General features: G+C 37.7%; 1 long non-coding RNA gene across 1 annotated transcript; it reads left to right on the forward strand.

Moving 5' to 3' along the window:
• The first annotated feature begins 14716 nt into the window (after positions 1–14716).
• On the forward strand, positions 14717–16257 carry LOC110902414. The gene is made up of 4 exons (XR_002571094.2): positions 14717–15088; positions 15519–15573; positions 15652–15738; positions 15941–16257. It is a non-coding gene; the product is annotated as an uncharacterized LOC110902414 (long non-coding RNA).
• Positions 16258–17515: the final 1258 nt, after the last annotated feature.

Consider the following 17515-nt stretch of genomic DNA (forward strand, 5'->3'; position numbering starts at 1 on the left):
TATACGCAACCACTGTGAGTGAATCTTACAACTTCCCCCTTTTTCCCATTTTATATACGTTTTGGGGTGTATCATGTGTCGCAGTGTTTTTATCGCATTTTACAAGTTCAATTCCGTGCAATTACCATTATGTGGAGTATCTATGCTATGTGTTGTTTGACTGTTTATCATGTTGGTGCATTTCATTCATTTTGGATATCACATCATCATAGGCTCGTCGGTTCCCCATTACCTATGGGCGGAACTTGACGTTGCCAACCACACGAGGTCAGCTCCGTTTGATTGAGCTTAGACCTTGCAGCACACCGCAATACCGTGCAACAAGCATACATTCATATGAATCATTATATTTGGGTTGTTTATTGTTTGAGGTTGTGTTATGTGTTGTTTGGTTGTTATCACTTGGTGCATTTCAAACATTTTGGATATCATATCATCATAGGCTCGTCTGTTCCCCATTACCTATGAGCGGAACTTGACGTTGCCAACCATACGAGGTCAGCTCCGTTTGATTGAGCTTAGACCTTGCAGCACACCATAATATCGTGCAACATACATTCATTCATTGACACACCATAATACCGTGCAACAAGCATGCAATTATTGAATCATTTCAGTTGGTTTGTTTATTGTTTGAGATTCTGTTATGAGTTATGATATATGACATACATCATATTTACTTTCATTGGTTAACGCACGTTTTCACAATAAATCAAACTTAAACAAATTATTTTTCCAATAACATTAAGGTTCACTCGCCAACTTTTGTTGGCCCAAAAACCATTTTTACACATGATACAGGTGATCAGGTACGAAGAGAAGATTGGATATAGGATGGGCCTTAGTTAACAAGAAACGGATTAGCTTAGTGGAATTTAATTGTTATATGTCTCATATGTAATTGTTTATTTGGATTGTTTATTATGTGAACCATCCAGTTTAGATTAATGAATATTTAAAACACGTAATAGCAAGTCATAAGCTTCGGATCAACCCAATCATGCCCCGATCACCTATTTCCGCTGCGGGTCGGGGTGTGACAGAGTTCCTAAATCAATACAACTCCATGAGACTTATCATCAAAAACAAAAGTGTCTCATAGACAGGTTTGAACATCCTACACCAAATGTTCCTCAAGCCTTAGAAAAATAACCAACAAACATGCTTAAGAAATCAAATAAAACAGGAAAATGATGAATAGGATAGGTGCTAAGTCTTCTTGTTAAAAATACTAAGGCTAAGTGACTGCAGCACTGAACCCTTTAAGGTATAAAAAACATAAAGACAACACAAACCCAACAAAGACAAAACCAAAAACGAAAAAACACAACAACATGAACAAGACGGTTACACATAACCAAAACCTAAAGGTAAAAACCAAGTCATGAAACTAAAGACAAGTCACAAAACTAAGAAGCCTTAAAGGCTTCAAGCTATATGTGACAACCAGAAACCTTAAAGGCTCCAACCTATATACGGGGCAGCCAGAAAGCTTGAAGGCTTGAAGCCAACCAAGCTGCCTCAACAAAATAAGCACAAGTATAAAAAAAACACAACACAAAGCAAATAGTCAAACATAATAGCATAGCAAAGAAAGCCTTGGTAGACCTTCAAACATCCAAACATAAGTTAAGACAAGTCCTAGTGACTTGTGAGTTTAGAAATTGTTCAAACGGCCATACAGGCCTAACCACAACCACATAACAGGAACCTTAAGGGTTCCTGCAAAACCTAAGATTGTTCAAAGTTAACATTACAAACCACAAATTGTTTTTCAAGGTGCTAAGAAAGCTACGAATGTCCATCAAGCATCAGCAAGAGGCTTGGAAACCCAGAACTTTCACCTTTAACCTTCTTTGCCTTCTTTGACTTCTTAGCCTTCATACCACCATCACCACCTACTGCTGAAGCCTCCAAGCTTGCATCCTTCGAAGCATCAAGCCCTTCTGAAAGGGTGTCATCACTGTCTCCCGAGTAAGCTCGTTTCCTTGAAAGGGAACCCAAGACTTCAGCACAGACTTTTTCATTAAGGCCCTCCGGTTTCAGCTCCTGCAAAACAGTTAGAGGCTTATCAAAACAAGTAGAAACTTGGTTGACATACGGGTAAGTCAGCCTCTCCATCTGTTCAACAGAACTTTTGAAGACCTCAGAAGCTTCAGGACGAAATAAGGGAGACTTTTCCAAAGGATGCCAGGATTCATGAAGCTTGTAACCAGCGACGAGACCTTGATGTTTCCCCAAGTTGAGCAATTTAGTATAAACTTCACCAAGAGCGGAATTAAACTCCTTGGAATGAAGAAGATAAGTAACAACTTGTTGAAAACCGTGCTCAATTAACCATTGGTTGTCACTGGTAGCTCGAGCAACCAAAGCTTTTAAGCCTTCCTTCTCCTTATCAAAGGCTTTCTGCTGAACAGACAAAGCCTCACTATCAGCCTTTAGCTTCAACCGATCGGCCTCAAAGCTTTTCTTAATTTCACCCAATTCAATTTCATGCCTCCTGGTCAACTCACCAACCTTTTTGACCCAGGCCTCTTCCTTCTCAGCAAACCCAACTATTTCTTTCTTCATTGAAGCCATTGAAGACTTCATTTTCTCCCTCTTCTTAGAAAGTTCTTCATATTCATGCATCCTTTTGCGAAAACGAGCAACTCCCTGAGGAAGCATGGCAGCAAGGTTACAAGTACTCAAAATCATGCGAGACAGCATCATGTCATCATCCATCTCAGCAATGGTGTTATGAACCGAGGGGGGAGTAATGTGGCTTAACACAACTTCACAAACAGTGGCATCCTTAAAACTGTCATCAACCTTCAGTGACCAACCAGGCACATAAACCTCATCTGGATCCAACCCTTCAACGTCCCTGCTCGATGAACCTTGAACAGGAGTACCCATAACCTTCTTGGTCGGGGTCTTCTTCTTCTTCCCATGAATAACCAACTTCTTCTCCTTATCAGTACCCAATTCAACACCTTGATCTTCAGAAGCCTCAATATCATCACTCAACTCCACTGGTTCAGTAAAAGTGGATTGAGGAGCACCCTTGAGTAAACGGCGAGTAGATCGACGGGTTGAAGCCGTGGGAGCAACAGGCTTAGAAAAACCCTTACATTGGAGACATTAACATACCCAGCACCCTCAAACCTTTGCTCGGCACCCTTAACTACAACATTTTCATCATGAACAACTGGAACATCCTCAAACGCAACATCAGAAGTATTGTCACTTTTTATGAAATCAAGCGCAGACATAACTGCAAATAACCACAAAACAAAAAGCACATAAGGCATAAATTAAGAAATCACAAGGGGGAGTAAAAAAGCAAAATGCATACCCGTGCCATTCCTCATCAGAACCGGATCCCGATTGGTCTTTTCCCACACTTTACTAACCCCTAACAGAACTAGCAAATGTTCAGGAAAGGGACAAACCCTTGAAGGGCACTCCCGGATGGCTTTGAGAAAAGCGTCATTCAAATCGGATTCAGAGGGTTCCGGTTCATTGAGAACAACATCCGGGTGCCTCCACACCATCTTAAAAGGGACAATAGAATCAGAGACCCAGAAAAAGCGATCTTTCCAAGTACCAAGAGTGGTAAACATGGAAGAAATAAGACAAGTATCAACCTTGGACGTTTCAAAAGTGAACCAATCACCGTTTTTGGCCAAACGGAAAAACCGACGGAAAAGTAATAGTGAAGGATCATAACCAAGGGCACGACACAAAACTTCGAAATGTAAAACCCTAGCCATGCCCTTCGGATGAATTTGACCAAACGAGACTCGATAATACTCCAACAAAAAAAGAGGGAAAACGGATGACGGAGGTTTGAAAAATCAAAATGACGACAATAAAGAGCAATAAAACCTGCCGGACATTTATTAATCGGAACGTCACGCGCAGGAGCAGTTGGTTTAAACTTGGTCCCAATACCATACTCCATGCAAAACAGTTCTACTTCTTCTTGGGTCAATCGAGAAAAGGATTTTGTCAAATCCTTACGAGCACCCATTTTGCAACAAATAAGAAGAAAACAAGGAAATAGGGGAAACCGGAACTAACCTGAAGAAAGGAAAGAAAATGCAGAGAAACTTGAAGAGAAAATGAAAAAATTATTGTGTATCTTCAAATAAAAAAGGATAATACCCAAATAAAAGATATAATTAAACAACGGTCATTAAACCATTCCCTGCAAAAACTGTCGACCTATAAACTACCACCCATCAATCAAATCAGTTGTCAGTTTTTAAAATTCAAAAACCTCAACCGTTCCCAACCCATTCAAGCTTCGAACCCTTGAAGCCTTTAGGCAGTAAAAAACATGTATAAAAGTCAAACGTATTTGAGCTCATTTCCCAAAAACCTCTGACTTGGGGGGCTGATGACGGGTGTAGCCCAAGGCCAAAAAGTGACTTAAATACATGAATGCTCAAAAGGTTAAATGGTTCAAAGGTTGAAAACCCGGGGAGTTGAGATAAAACAATACGGGAACAGTAAAAGGTCACATCTCTGGATTGCTTCACCAACTCACCAGCCGCAAAAGTGATACAGACTCACAGAATGCACTCTTTTATCCGCAGGTCAAAATGCTTCAACCCTAGAAAGGGTAAGTCCCCCACTGCAAGCATGTTCACTAGTCAACACATTCCTCTTTGAGCGATGTCTCTTCCTATAAATTAAACACTTCATTTAGTGAAGTGGACATTCCTACCAGCTCTGATTCTTGGAGAATCTCTGATCATTACTCTCGAGTACTTGCTCTATGCAAGTCACTTTCTTTCACATTCAACACACACATTCCTTTTGCTCATACATCCGAATCTGAACATACTTCAGAGGAGGACCTTTAGCAAACAACAAAAATCGTCTAGTGAACCTCTCTCCACGTCTTCCAAACGTGGGGGGACCCCGCGACCTGCGTTAGGTAAAGTTGAACCCTTCAACCCTTTTGCCTAACCAGCCAGCTACTATCCTTGGTCTATTATTTGTTGCATCAACAATCGTCATGGCGGATCTCGTTCAGATTCATCTTCATTATCTACAATTCTCCATCTTCTCCCCCCTTTTTACGCCATGTTGGTTTCTACTCGTTTTCCGTTTTTGCGGCTAAAGAACGAACCAAGTAGTCGACAATTTGTTTTTTATCCGGCAAGTGATTTGCAAAAAAAAAAAAAAAAAAAGGTTTTGCGGTGGTGGTCACCGACCTTGTAGTCGGAGGAAGTGGTATCATTTACAACGGTGGAGAGATGTGAAAGAGTGGGTTCAATACAAAAGAAAAGGAAAGAAAAAAAGTGACGTGGACCAATTGGAAAACTGATACGTGAAAAATAGACCAATCAAAACCCAACAAAATGGAATAGTAAACATGTAAGACTAGTGGGTATGGGGAGGCTCATCCCCATGAGGATGGGCCACCACGTAGGCGCCACATCACCATCTTATGGAGGATGGGCCTCCATGCTTTTTGAAAAAAAATTCATTTCATAACATAAAAAAAATTACATCCTAAAAATAAACGAAAAAAAAATACGATACGATTAAAAAACTAAACAACCTACGACGTCCATTTTTTCTCCACCTCTTCTTTAATCCTCCGATAAACCTCGCGTTCATCCTCCGGAACCGAGTCGAGATCCAACCGCATAATCCTAAAATCCTCCGCTCGAGCATAGTTGGCCGACACGGTTTTCTTGTGAGTATATTTTTCGGCTGCAAACTCTTTGAACGCACGGAATTCGGATATCAAGTCGTCCATTTTCGAAGAAGCCTTCGAGCCGCCCCCTCCACTCGATCCGGCCCCTTTGCGCTTTCCGGCCGCCTCTTTTTTTGCTTTGTCCCTTCCGGTGGGAAGTTCCGACTCGTGAACGGGCAACACATCCTCGTCATATATCGGGTCGTCGTTTATGTCGATTTGACAACGAGCAGTGGAGCCTTCTGCACTATACTTTTGTCCACTGTTGTCTCTGCTTCGCTCTCGAACCGCTTTTTTTTTGCGGTGTCTGGTTCGGTTTCAACTGCCTTCCCCTTCCCCGTGTTTTTTTTTTTTTGCGCTTGAGTTCTTTAGGTGGCGATTCGGGGACGAATTCTTCATCATCATCATCATCAAGTTGAACCGGGGGTTGCGGTTGGGATTGCTCAAGTTGAACCGAGTTGCATTGCATGAATTATTGGAGTGCTTGGAATTGTTGCATTTGTTGAACTTGGGACATTTGTGAGAAGGCGTTGGATGATTGTTGGTAACCTGAAAACGTAAATTGTGGAGACCCCACGAAGGATCCATAGTTGGAGTGTAAGCGGGACTCGAAAAAAGGTTAGGTTGGTTCGGGGTGGGATTGTTCGGGTTGGGGTTGTTAGGGTTGGGGTTGTTTGGGTTGAATGGATTCATGATTGTATAAAAAAAGGGGAGTGGATGAGAATGGGAGAAGAATGGGAGAAAATGGTATAAAATGGATGAAAGGAGGGGTATTTATTTAAAGTTTAAAAGTTTTTTTTTAATTATAGCCGTTGGTTAACGACATTTTTTTGAAAAGTAGGCCCGTCATCAACGGCTTCTGGCAGCCGGTTATCACAAGGCAGGGCAAGGGGGCGGTGTGGGGGACCGGCGCCGGGCTTCTTCGGGCCTAAGCCGGCCCCCATACCGCTTGGTCTAAGGGGACAAAACTTATCAACTGATAAAGCGAAAACTAGCAATAAGACTTGCGCATGTTGCGGCGCGGGTATATCGCAAACGTCGAATGAATTAGTCAAAACGTTATGTAATGCATCACCCATGTAAAAACATGTGTTTCGACGTATCCGATATAACTCAATATGACCTATGTAAGAATTACAGTTGGTTCAAAAAGTAAAGTAATAAACGAAATCAAACCCGGATTGGTTCGTTTAATGAGTTTGACCTAACCACTACCCCACCCTTACACTTGCATAAAGACTTAGCGGTGTCAAAAGTCTAGTAATTCTTACGTCAAAACGTAGACCAATTGAAAACGTACAATATCAAAATGTATTATATTTAATCCAACTCATTTTCGGGGAAAGATTATGTTAAAACGTAAATTTATACCGACAAGTACAAAAAAATAAGCACATGAGGAAATATCGTTTTTTTAATTTATATCAAAACGTAAACCATCTTAAACCGTACATAAAAATAAGTATGAAAACATATTATATCTTACCCGAATCGTTTCCAAAAACTTTAGGTTTCCTATATAAAAATAAGCACGTGTGGAAATAACATTTTTTTTATTTATGTTAACATGTGGATCAACTTAAATCCTATATAAAAATAAGCATGGAAATATATTATATTTAACCCAATGTATATAAAAATAAACACGTGAGGAAATTGTTTCGCACATAAAATTAAGCACACGTGGAAATAGCATTTTTTTTTATTTTTGTCAACGCGTAGATCAACTTAAATCGTGCAATTAAATAAGCATGAAACATATTATATTTGACTTGACTCGTTTACGAAAAATTTAGGTCGAAATGCGAATTTGCACCCACACATACATAAACAAAACACGTGAGGAAATTGTTTTGTTTTAAGTAAAAGAATGAAAATACAAGGGTGAACTTAAAACGTTAGAAACTAAAGGCGTATGTTATATTTGACCCTACTTATTTACGAAACTTTAGGTCGAAACGTAAATTTATACCAATATGTATATAAAAATAAGCACATAAGGAGATCATTATTTCAAGTAAAAGAATGAAAATAGAGGTGAATATGAAAAGTTAGAAACTAAAAGGGGGTGAAAATGACATTTCATAAAAAAATATAGAAATATAATAGGTGAAAGTGTGCAATCTCAAAGTACAGTGGTGTTTTGGTTGTTTGAAAAGATGTAGAGGATAAAATTGTGAAAATGAAAAATAGAGGGTTGCTTTGTCTTTTTCTGAAAGTTGGGGGTGTCGGTGACGTGACTTTTATGTTTAAGATATAAACTAGGAATAAGGCCACGCGCGTTGCGGCGCGGGTACATCGCAAACATCAAATAGATTAGCGTAAGCGTTATGTAATGTGTCAACCGTATAAAAATGTGTGTTTTGAAGTATCCGATATAAATCAATGTAACTTATATAAGCATTTAAATCAAATAACAAAATCCAAACCGGGTTGGTTTATTTAATGGGGTTCCACCTAATTACTACACAACCCTTACATTTTCATTAAGACTTAGTGGCATCAATACACATAGTGACTCGTATGTCAAATCATAAACCAATTAAAAACGTACATAAAAATAAGCACGAAAACGTATTATATTTGACCATGTTCATTAACATGAATTTATATTGACATGTACATATAAAAATGAACATGTGAGAAAATAAAATGTTTACATCAAAACGTATAACAACTTAAAACATACATGAAAATATGCATGAAAACATATTATATTAGACCCGACTCATTTTTAGGAAATCTTTAGGTCGAAACGTAAATGTGTACTGTTTACGTACAATGCCGATACATGAATATGTACCGAAATGTCCATAAAAATAAGCACGTGAGGAAATGATTTTTTAAGTTAAAGAATAAAAATAAGGTGCTCGCGCGTTGTGGCGTGACATTTAAGGGCACATTATCGTTCGTTAAGTGTGTTGGCATGGTGACATTAACGTGTTTAAGCACACAGAAGAAACGTATAAAGGTACGATACGATTAAATGAAATGTATTAAGTTGTGACGAACCAACTACCCATTTCGAATTTATAGCAACATGTAAACGTGATATAAACTAAAAACACCAAGGGAAAAAAGAAAAAAAATTAAAAACCAAGGAAGTAAAAGCGAAAAGTTAGAAATTTAGATGATAGATTTGTTATTGTGTAAGTTTTATGAGGAAAACAAATTAGTTAAAAAAAATAAGGGAGCCAAAATGGAAAATCATGAGGGAGCTAAAATGAAAATTACATCAAATCAAAGGACAAAATTATAATTTTGAGGTGGTTTGTCGGTGGCAAAGGCCACCGACTTTGTACTTTAAGTATATAGGGTAATAATACTATGACACAAATATAATATTATGTGGTGTAATGGTTTCAATTTTGGGGTGTCGGTGACATGACTTTTTTAAGATATAAATAATAATATGACACAAATATAATATTATGTGGTGTAATGGTTCCACATTTTGATGTCGCAATATCCCTCACCTACCCTTTTCACGTCCTATCACTTTAACAAAGAAAAAAAGAAAAAAAAAGAGTAAACTTCCGTTTTGCTCCCTGTGGTTTGGTCACTTTAACGGTTTTGCCCCAAACCTTTAAAAAATGCCATTTTTCTCCAATAGTTTGCTATGGTTTTTCCATTTTGCTCCTAGACTCTAACTCCATCCAAATTGTCTGTTTTTCTATTTTGCTCCCCGTGGGGAGCAAAATGGAAAAACCATAACAAACTATTGGAGGAAAATGACTATTTTTAAAGGTTTGGGGCAAAACCGTTAAAGTGACCAAACTACATGAAGCAAAACGGAAGTTTACTCCAAAAAAAAAGACAAAATCTATTGTAGCACCACATTAAGTTTTTGATATTTTCTAATACAATTTATAGTAAAGTGTAATTTATGTCCTTGTGGTTTGGTGACGAGACCAATAAATTTCATGTCACAACAACATACTTGAAACTTATAAAGGAAATCAAAATATTTTAAAATTAATTATAATAAAAAAAAGTCCTAGCGTACAAGAACAAGTAAAAGTTTGAGACTTCGGCTTGCAAATTATTAGAGCATCCACAATGTGGAGCTTTTCACTCTTTTGTTTCACCCTGAACTGTAACTGTCACACCCGAATCGATGGCGGAAAACATCAGAGCGAGACGAAAACGAGATTTTAAGAGACATCATAACAAGACTATGTGACAATAATTTAAAGATAAAATTCCATTTCATTACTAAGGATCCGAATATAATGTTTGGAAAGGAAATAACAACAACGTAACAATTAAAAGAACACTACATAACTTAAACTAAAGTGCATTTCTAGTCCAATTTCTTTTCAATGCATCATAATCATGCTCCTGCAAAACGCAAAAAATGCATTGGTGAACATACAAGTTTGGTATACTAGCATAAGTATAAAAGAATATAACGAGATCCACATGGCAAAACGTATACTAAGGCATAAACATAACATCAACTAGCATGCATCACACACGTGTCAACCCAAAGATTCCACTAGTGTAATCTTGTCGTCGCAACGACAAGACCGTTTGTATGTTTGTATTACTTAACATAGACCCATCAACAGGCGGTGTGCTACTCCTATAGCGCTATACATGTTAAGGTAGGCTTGTACAAAGTTAATGACTAAGTATAGTGCAAGAATGACTTCTAGCATGTATGTATTCCTAAAGTATAAACGTACAAAGTATGTATATTGGATTCGTTTATATGAATAATGTATTTGCATATGTGTGTTTGTGTGAGTTTTAATATGGTAATACATATTGCACCCAAAAGTGTGAAAACGAAAAGAGGGTCATGTATACTCACGGTTTGCAAAGCTTCCAAAAACACGAGTAGTAGTCGTGAAAAGTTAAGAATGCAGAGGTCACCTGATGTGCACAAAATGCAACATATAAATTACATCAATTATGGCTTAAAACTAACCCTTTTTTAGTACTAATGTTGGAAAATTGTATTTTCAGGATTAAATGAGCTCAAAATAACAAAAGAAGCAAAAAGACAGCAAAATCTAACATAAATACAAGAAAAGGAACAAAAGTGATATGCCCGACCCCCGACAGCATCTTCCCAAGCAAAACAAAGAAAACAGAAGACTGAACACGCCCCGTGCTCAGCGAGCACGGGGCCGTGCCCATGAAGCAGCAGAAAAGACAAACCTATAGAAGCTTCTACTGCCCACCACGGGGCCGTGCCCAACGGACACGGGGGCGTGGTCAAGTTGCTACAGGCGCATTTATTGTAATTAGTGTCAGATGGACACGGGGCCGTGCCCGAGCTTCTGTTCAGCCTATAAATAGGAGTGCTTGGAGCTCTTGCAACTCATCCTTGGCACACCACCTCTCTCACACTACACCCACCACCCACCACCATCATCCACCACCATCATCCATTGTCCATCATAGAGTGTGTGAGTCGTCTCGGGATCCAAGATTGATCGTAAGAGTTCTTGACAATCAAAGGCCATGTTTGCCTAAGTCCCTCACATCACTTGGTGAAGACAAATGTTTAGTGTAATACTTTTTATTTTTAATCTTTTGCACTTTTTAATTGGTTTTGTATTAATGACTTTAATTACTAGTTTCTTATGTTGAAGGTGATTCTTCCTTATTGTTTGTCCATGGTGTCTTGGCATTATTTTACTGTCTATATAAAATAAAAGATTTTCACCATTCATATCTCCACGGTCTATATGGAGGTATGTTGGCTACCTGGTCGAGGGTTAAGGGAACGGTTTGGTAAGAGTCTTGCCATTGTTCAGTGTATAGATCCTGCAAAGGACCTGGGTCAAATTTAGTAGGACCTCCTTCAATACCCAAATGTATTGGATGGCGGGGGTCCAAATTCTTTGATCCCCTCATAAGTTAAACTACTATTAAAACTTTAACCCGGCTACTTAGGACTGTATCCCTGCTGACTCAGACTACTTAGCCGAGGGTAACGTCGCCTTCAAAAGAGGGGCCTACCACATTATGCATTAATAACTTAATTAATTATCTTTCAATAATCCGACCCTTTAGGATTGTATCCTTGTTGACTCAAACTACTGGGTTGAGGGTAACGTCGCCTTCAAAAGAGGGGCCTACTACAATAACTAAGATAATCTCTTAAACAAGTGCAAAAGTGCGAAAATAATCAAAGGTTACACTACACACGAGTCGGATCCAAGTGATTCATCTTGTCTATCTGTTTTTATTTTTATCTTATTTTTTAGCATTTTAGTTAGCTTTATTTTCTTAGTTTAAAATCTTTTTCTAACAATTTGATTTGATTAGACGTTGAGGATAAACCGGTACTAAAAGCTCTTGTGTCCTTGGACGACCTCGGTATCTTACCAACACTATATTACGTCCACGATGGGTGCACTTGCCTATATGTGTGTTTAGTGTTAGTAAATATCGTGTTTTATAAATTTAAAACTTGGCTAAAAGTGTAAAAAGGGCTTAAAATATATACTTAAAACATATACACACTTACGCACATCATCACCCTACAACGGGAACGAAGGCGTGTGAGTTCGGTGGATTTTGGATTTTTAATATTATGATTACGAATATGGGATGATGATTAATATGAATTTACACGAAAAGTTATCTTTGTTAAGACACTTATTTTGGATACCATAATCGTGTGTGTTTCATGGGCATTGATTCGCCCATTGGAAGTCCAAGCATGAGGAACCTTTGCCTAAATATAATATTACCATACTACACCAATTTTAACCATGAGTTTGGATAAAATGATGATTTGGTTTATAGTTCATGTATTATAATTAGTCTAGTATTATTAAGGAACCACAAGAATGGTCATAGAAGTAGGTAGGATGATGAACATCCATTTAACCTAATTATATGATTTACCAAAGCACAAAATCATCAACTTTGTTGATGATTTCGGTTGGTCATGAATGTGAATATAAGAATACAAAACTACTAGGTCTAAAAACAACCAAGTGAGATAGCTAAATGCGTGCATCCGAAACATAAAGAGTGTTTGGGGGAGTGATGTAGCCCTGTCCCTTTGTTTGGAAATTGTTTTGAGACTTAGAAGTATGATGATAAGTAATAAATCAAGCAAGTGAGGTAGTGGAACAAGGTTGGAGAGTCAAAGCTTCCGTGAACACTTTTACCAAACCACAAGTCTCACCATATTAAAGATGATGAACTTGGAAGGTCTCAACACTTGTAGGTTGCTTGGAACATTGTTAAATCAGAAAGTTTAGGAGGTTCTTGGACCTCTAAACTTGTGGGAATCAACTCTATTCCAGCCCTATAACCATAGGTTTGGTTATAAGCAAGGTGGGTGTAGGATTCTTACAAGAACAAGATGAACATGAACTTGTATGAAAAGTTTGATTTAAAAAAAAAAAGAAAGTTTTAGCCACTTTGGACACCATTTCTGGAGTTGCCTCCTTGTTACACCATAATGAACATTGGGTAACAAAGTTTTGAGTGATTGTGGGGGTTGATAGGGTAAGAGTGGCAAGGTTACAAACCTTAGATACGACATTGGAAGCATTGAAGATGAAGTAAACTGAAATTGTTGATGAGTTCGTGGCCAGAATGAGCAAACTGGTCGAAGAAGTTACCAGCTTAGGGTCTAGTTATGAAGATAAGAAATTGGTAAAGAAGTTGATCGAAGTCGTACCAAAAAAGTTTGCTGCTATCGTAGCTTCGATAGAACAATTTGTAGACTTACAAAAACAATAACCCTTCAATAAGTGATTGGTAGGTTAAAAACGTTTTGAGGAAAGTTGATGCTTTGTAGGCATAAAAAAATAATTCACTTAAATCAAATAATTTGAAACTATGATTCTTTTTAGGCATAAACAAAGTTGGTTACCTTTTAATAGATAAGCATTTGGCAAAAAGTAAGATCACCCAACATTGGAGATAGTAGAGATGAAAATGCTAAGGTAGACATGTAGCACACTATGTTGATACCATTAGATAACATAAGAAAGGAGGTTTTCAGGGAAGTTTAGAGGTTATTAGGATATCAGCTAAGATAAGAGAGGAAAGGCTGAGATGGTATGAGCACGTTAAAAGGCGACAAGCTACGGACACGGTTAGAACCGTGGAAACTCTCATGGTAGAGGGGATGAGTAGTAGAGGCAGATCGAGACTAACTTGGGAGGAGCGGATTAGGCAGGATTTGTTACACCTCTGAAGACATGGTTGAGGATAGGAGTTCGTGGAGATGCGAAATTAAGGTTAAAGACTTTTAGGACTATGGCATGGTTAGTTCTTTTAGTCTTACCTCACGGACTTAGTTTCTTAGTGTTTTTTAAATAGTTTTTACATGTTATAGCTTGTTTGTTTGTCTTTTTATGTGGTACGTGTTCTTGTTATACACCTGCAAAGGTGCAGTACTTGGCTAGATGTATACATCCTAATTTAACTTCTATGTGTGGTTAGGGTCTAACTGGAAGCAGTCTCTCTGTTCCTAGGAACAGGGGTAACGCTTGCCTATATCCACCCCTCCTCAGACCCCACCAATAACTCAGCTATAAGCGGGTATCTACTGGGTATGTTCTTATTGTAAATTCACTCAACATATAAGTTCATTTTAATTGCATATGAAATATATGCAATTTCTAATAAATTTAAATTCAAACTGTACCCAAATTTTGCTGCAACAAGGATTGGCATGTGAATTGAAGCCCAAGAAACAACGTTGAGAGAAGCTTTGAGAATCTCAAATTCACGCATGGTAAGATAGAGGGTTGAGCAGATGGGTAACACTTTTTGTTGTTATCACATATTGTGAAATTGGCAGTTGGGTTGGGTTAACCCACAAATACCTTTTTGTCTAGTCTAAAAGCTCTTCACAATGTGTAAGTTTTATTTACAAAACCCCCATAATTACCAATTAATTACCGAGACAATGAGATTATCTATAATCTATAAACCTATATAAAGCATTTCCTTTGGGCAAAATAGTAATTTCCGACACAATTCTTAAGACGGCAGCCGAACCATCACGCCTTCTTACCCTAATCTCCATCCCTTTCTCCCATATTTACCCCTAATTCAATGTCAGGCGCCCAAACCATCCGAGCAATTATATGTATAATCAATTAGGTTTTATGATTGAAATCTGTTATGAGTTTTCTTTTTGATTGAAATCGACTTTCAACAAAACTGTTTGTTTACCCACAACATCAAATTAATGCGAACTTAAATCACCGGCGACGCTTCAAATGGCAAATCGGATATGTTCAATGGGTAACACCATAAATGGTAGCGAAGACGGTGGTGGTGGGAGAACCTCGTCATCCACCTAGGGTTTCAATTGCATATTTCGTCTACTAAACATCACAACTGCAATCTTGAAGGAGGCAAAGCCACCGTTACCGTCACCGGAATAATCTCGTAATCTCACAGGTTAGTTATCCGGACGTTTAGTTACATATGTCCTGGTGTTATTTATGTATAATCTGTTTCATTATTAGGTCTACAGATTGTCAAATGAGGTGTTATTGTTAACATTCAGGTATCTTAATAGTTTCTAACCCTAAAATAAGTTTCAATTTAGTGCTTATAAAATTTCAGATGTGTAATTGTACTGGCTAATTTGTTGTTGTATGTGTATGAATTTTGTACGTATGGTCTTAAGTTTGTTTTATAGGTGAAATAGTTGAGGAATGTCTGTGAATTCCTGATTTGATTTACTATGAAAAACTTACTGGTTTGATTAGTGGCGTATGATTTTATTGATTTTAGGTAATAAAGGAAAAAATGATACTGGTGTGGCTTTCAAAGAGGTTAAAAAATTCCTTGTTTTGTAAATGATACTGATGTGGCTTTCAAACAGGTTTAAAAATTCCTTGTTAAATCCGAATGACACATGGGTGTTGCCATACCTTCAGGTCGTGTATATGTATTGATTCGTTTCTTAACTACTTTTAGTGGCTTGCGCAAGCCATTAACACATCATTTTTTTGCAGTTTATTGTTGTAGAAATTCGGTTCCAATGTATGCTAAAGTCTCAACAGTTCACGTCTTCATCTTCTTTGATTCGCCTGCAATTTAAGGTGAGAGATCTTCCTTAAATATTTTGTATTGTACCTGTTGTTTTGGAGTTGTAGATTTAAGTGGTAATGCTTCAGTTTATACTATTGTTGTATAAATATAAAAAGGGAATTCGAAAACATTTAATCTTTTGTCTAAAGTGTTTTCTGATGACCAGTTCTTGTTTACTATCTTTCTAATAATTGTTTTTTATATTACGTTTAGTTGACGGTGTTATAAGAACAACAGGGGGTGGGGCTCGGCGAGTCGAACTTGTCACAACGATGGCTATGGATTTCGGCAATGGAAGACGACAAGACATCTTCTCGAGTTCTCGGTCCAATGGTCTATCTTAATCTCTCTTTTCCAGTTCTTGGATGCGTTTATTAGTTGAAAATTTACATCTTTCGGATGGTTTGGAAACAGAGGACAGGGCTGAATCACGTTGATATAATCATGTTTACATTGAAATATTCGTTTTTATATACTTCTTTTTAAAACTTCTTTTTAAATCAAAATGGATAATAAAAGAAATTTGTTTTTATATACTCTACATTGCCTTATGTAAAAGATTTTGGCAAAGGGAACCAAAGGTTGTGCTTGGCCTGCTCCTAAGGATACTAATGAGCTTGTTTCAATTTTGTACCCGTTTAGGTCAGTTTTGGTTGGTACTGGCCGGTTTTAGCCCAGTTAAGTCTTGACAGAGCTAAGTTCTCATAGTGCCTACGCCAAGCTTGCCTTGCGTCTATTTAAGGTGCCTAGCTTGCACCTGTTTTGTTTATACTTTATAAAGGACGTCAATTTTTACTTCGAATGTACATAACCAGATGCTGATATTAAATTAGGCAACTATTATCAAAACAAGCTTCTTGAAAACTCAAACTCAAGTTTAGCAACAGATCAACAAAAGTCAATGTGTTTGAACAAATATTCATAGTTCTTAGCTGTTAGAATTGGCGAGCAGCATTGAGCAAAAGACATGGGTTTTTGAGCTTAGATTTGACAAGCGATTGTTTACTTGTCATGTTGTCACCTTCTTTACTGTCTTTTTCTTGTAAAATTTATGTTGATTAACACTGAATTGCTTTTTCTTTACTGTTCCTGAATTCTATCCCAAAAGATCTTAAAGGCAGCTGATGTGGATTTAGTTGTGATCACTAGAGGAACACCTGGATTCTCAGGTTTGTCAAACTTCGTTAATGTTGAAAGGAAAGGAGTCAAAGTCTTGTACTTTGCGAGAAAAGATGAGTTTCATGTAGAGACAATTTCATCGTCAAAACCAGCCCTGCTTAGGTGGTGATTCAAAGATGTTAATGGTGGTCAACGTTTCTACAGCACCATCTTTGGTCAACGAGTCAGTTCATTGACCACCTGATTGCTTGATACGTATCATGTTCCGGTTTGCATACAGTCGATTCCGCCGCAACGCGCGGGTCCCCCACTAGTCAACCTAAGATTATACGGTAGTGGCGGAGCTAGCCCTTTACTTCAGGGGTAACCCAAATTAAATTTTTTTATCGTGCAATCATACAATAATAAATAACAACAATAAATACAATAATAAAAAAAGGAAAATATTTTTCAGTAATACAAATACCTAATAGAGTTGCCCTTTTTTTTTCTTATAGCTTGAAATCTTTCCATCATATCGCCGTCTTTTACTTTATCAAAAGTTTTTTTTTTCGACAACACAAACGATAGCATTATTCAAATATACTGGGCCCATTCAATTGCGTAAATCCGTCTTAACAAGCTTCAATTTAGAAAAAAAAAAAAACCATCTTTCAACGGTTGTGGTTG

This window comes from Helianthus annuus, chromosome 13 (genome assembly GCF_002127325.2).
Source record: "Helianthus annuus cultivar XRQ/B chromosome 13, HanXRQr2.0-SUNRISE, whole genome shotgun sequence".
Classification (NCBI taxonomy): domain Eukaryota; kingdom Viridiplantae; phylum Streptophyta; class Magnoliopsida; order Asterales; family Asteraceae; genus Helianthus; species Helianthus annuus.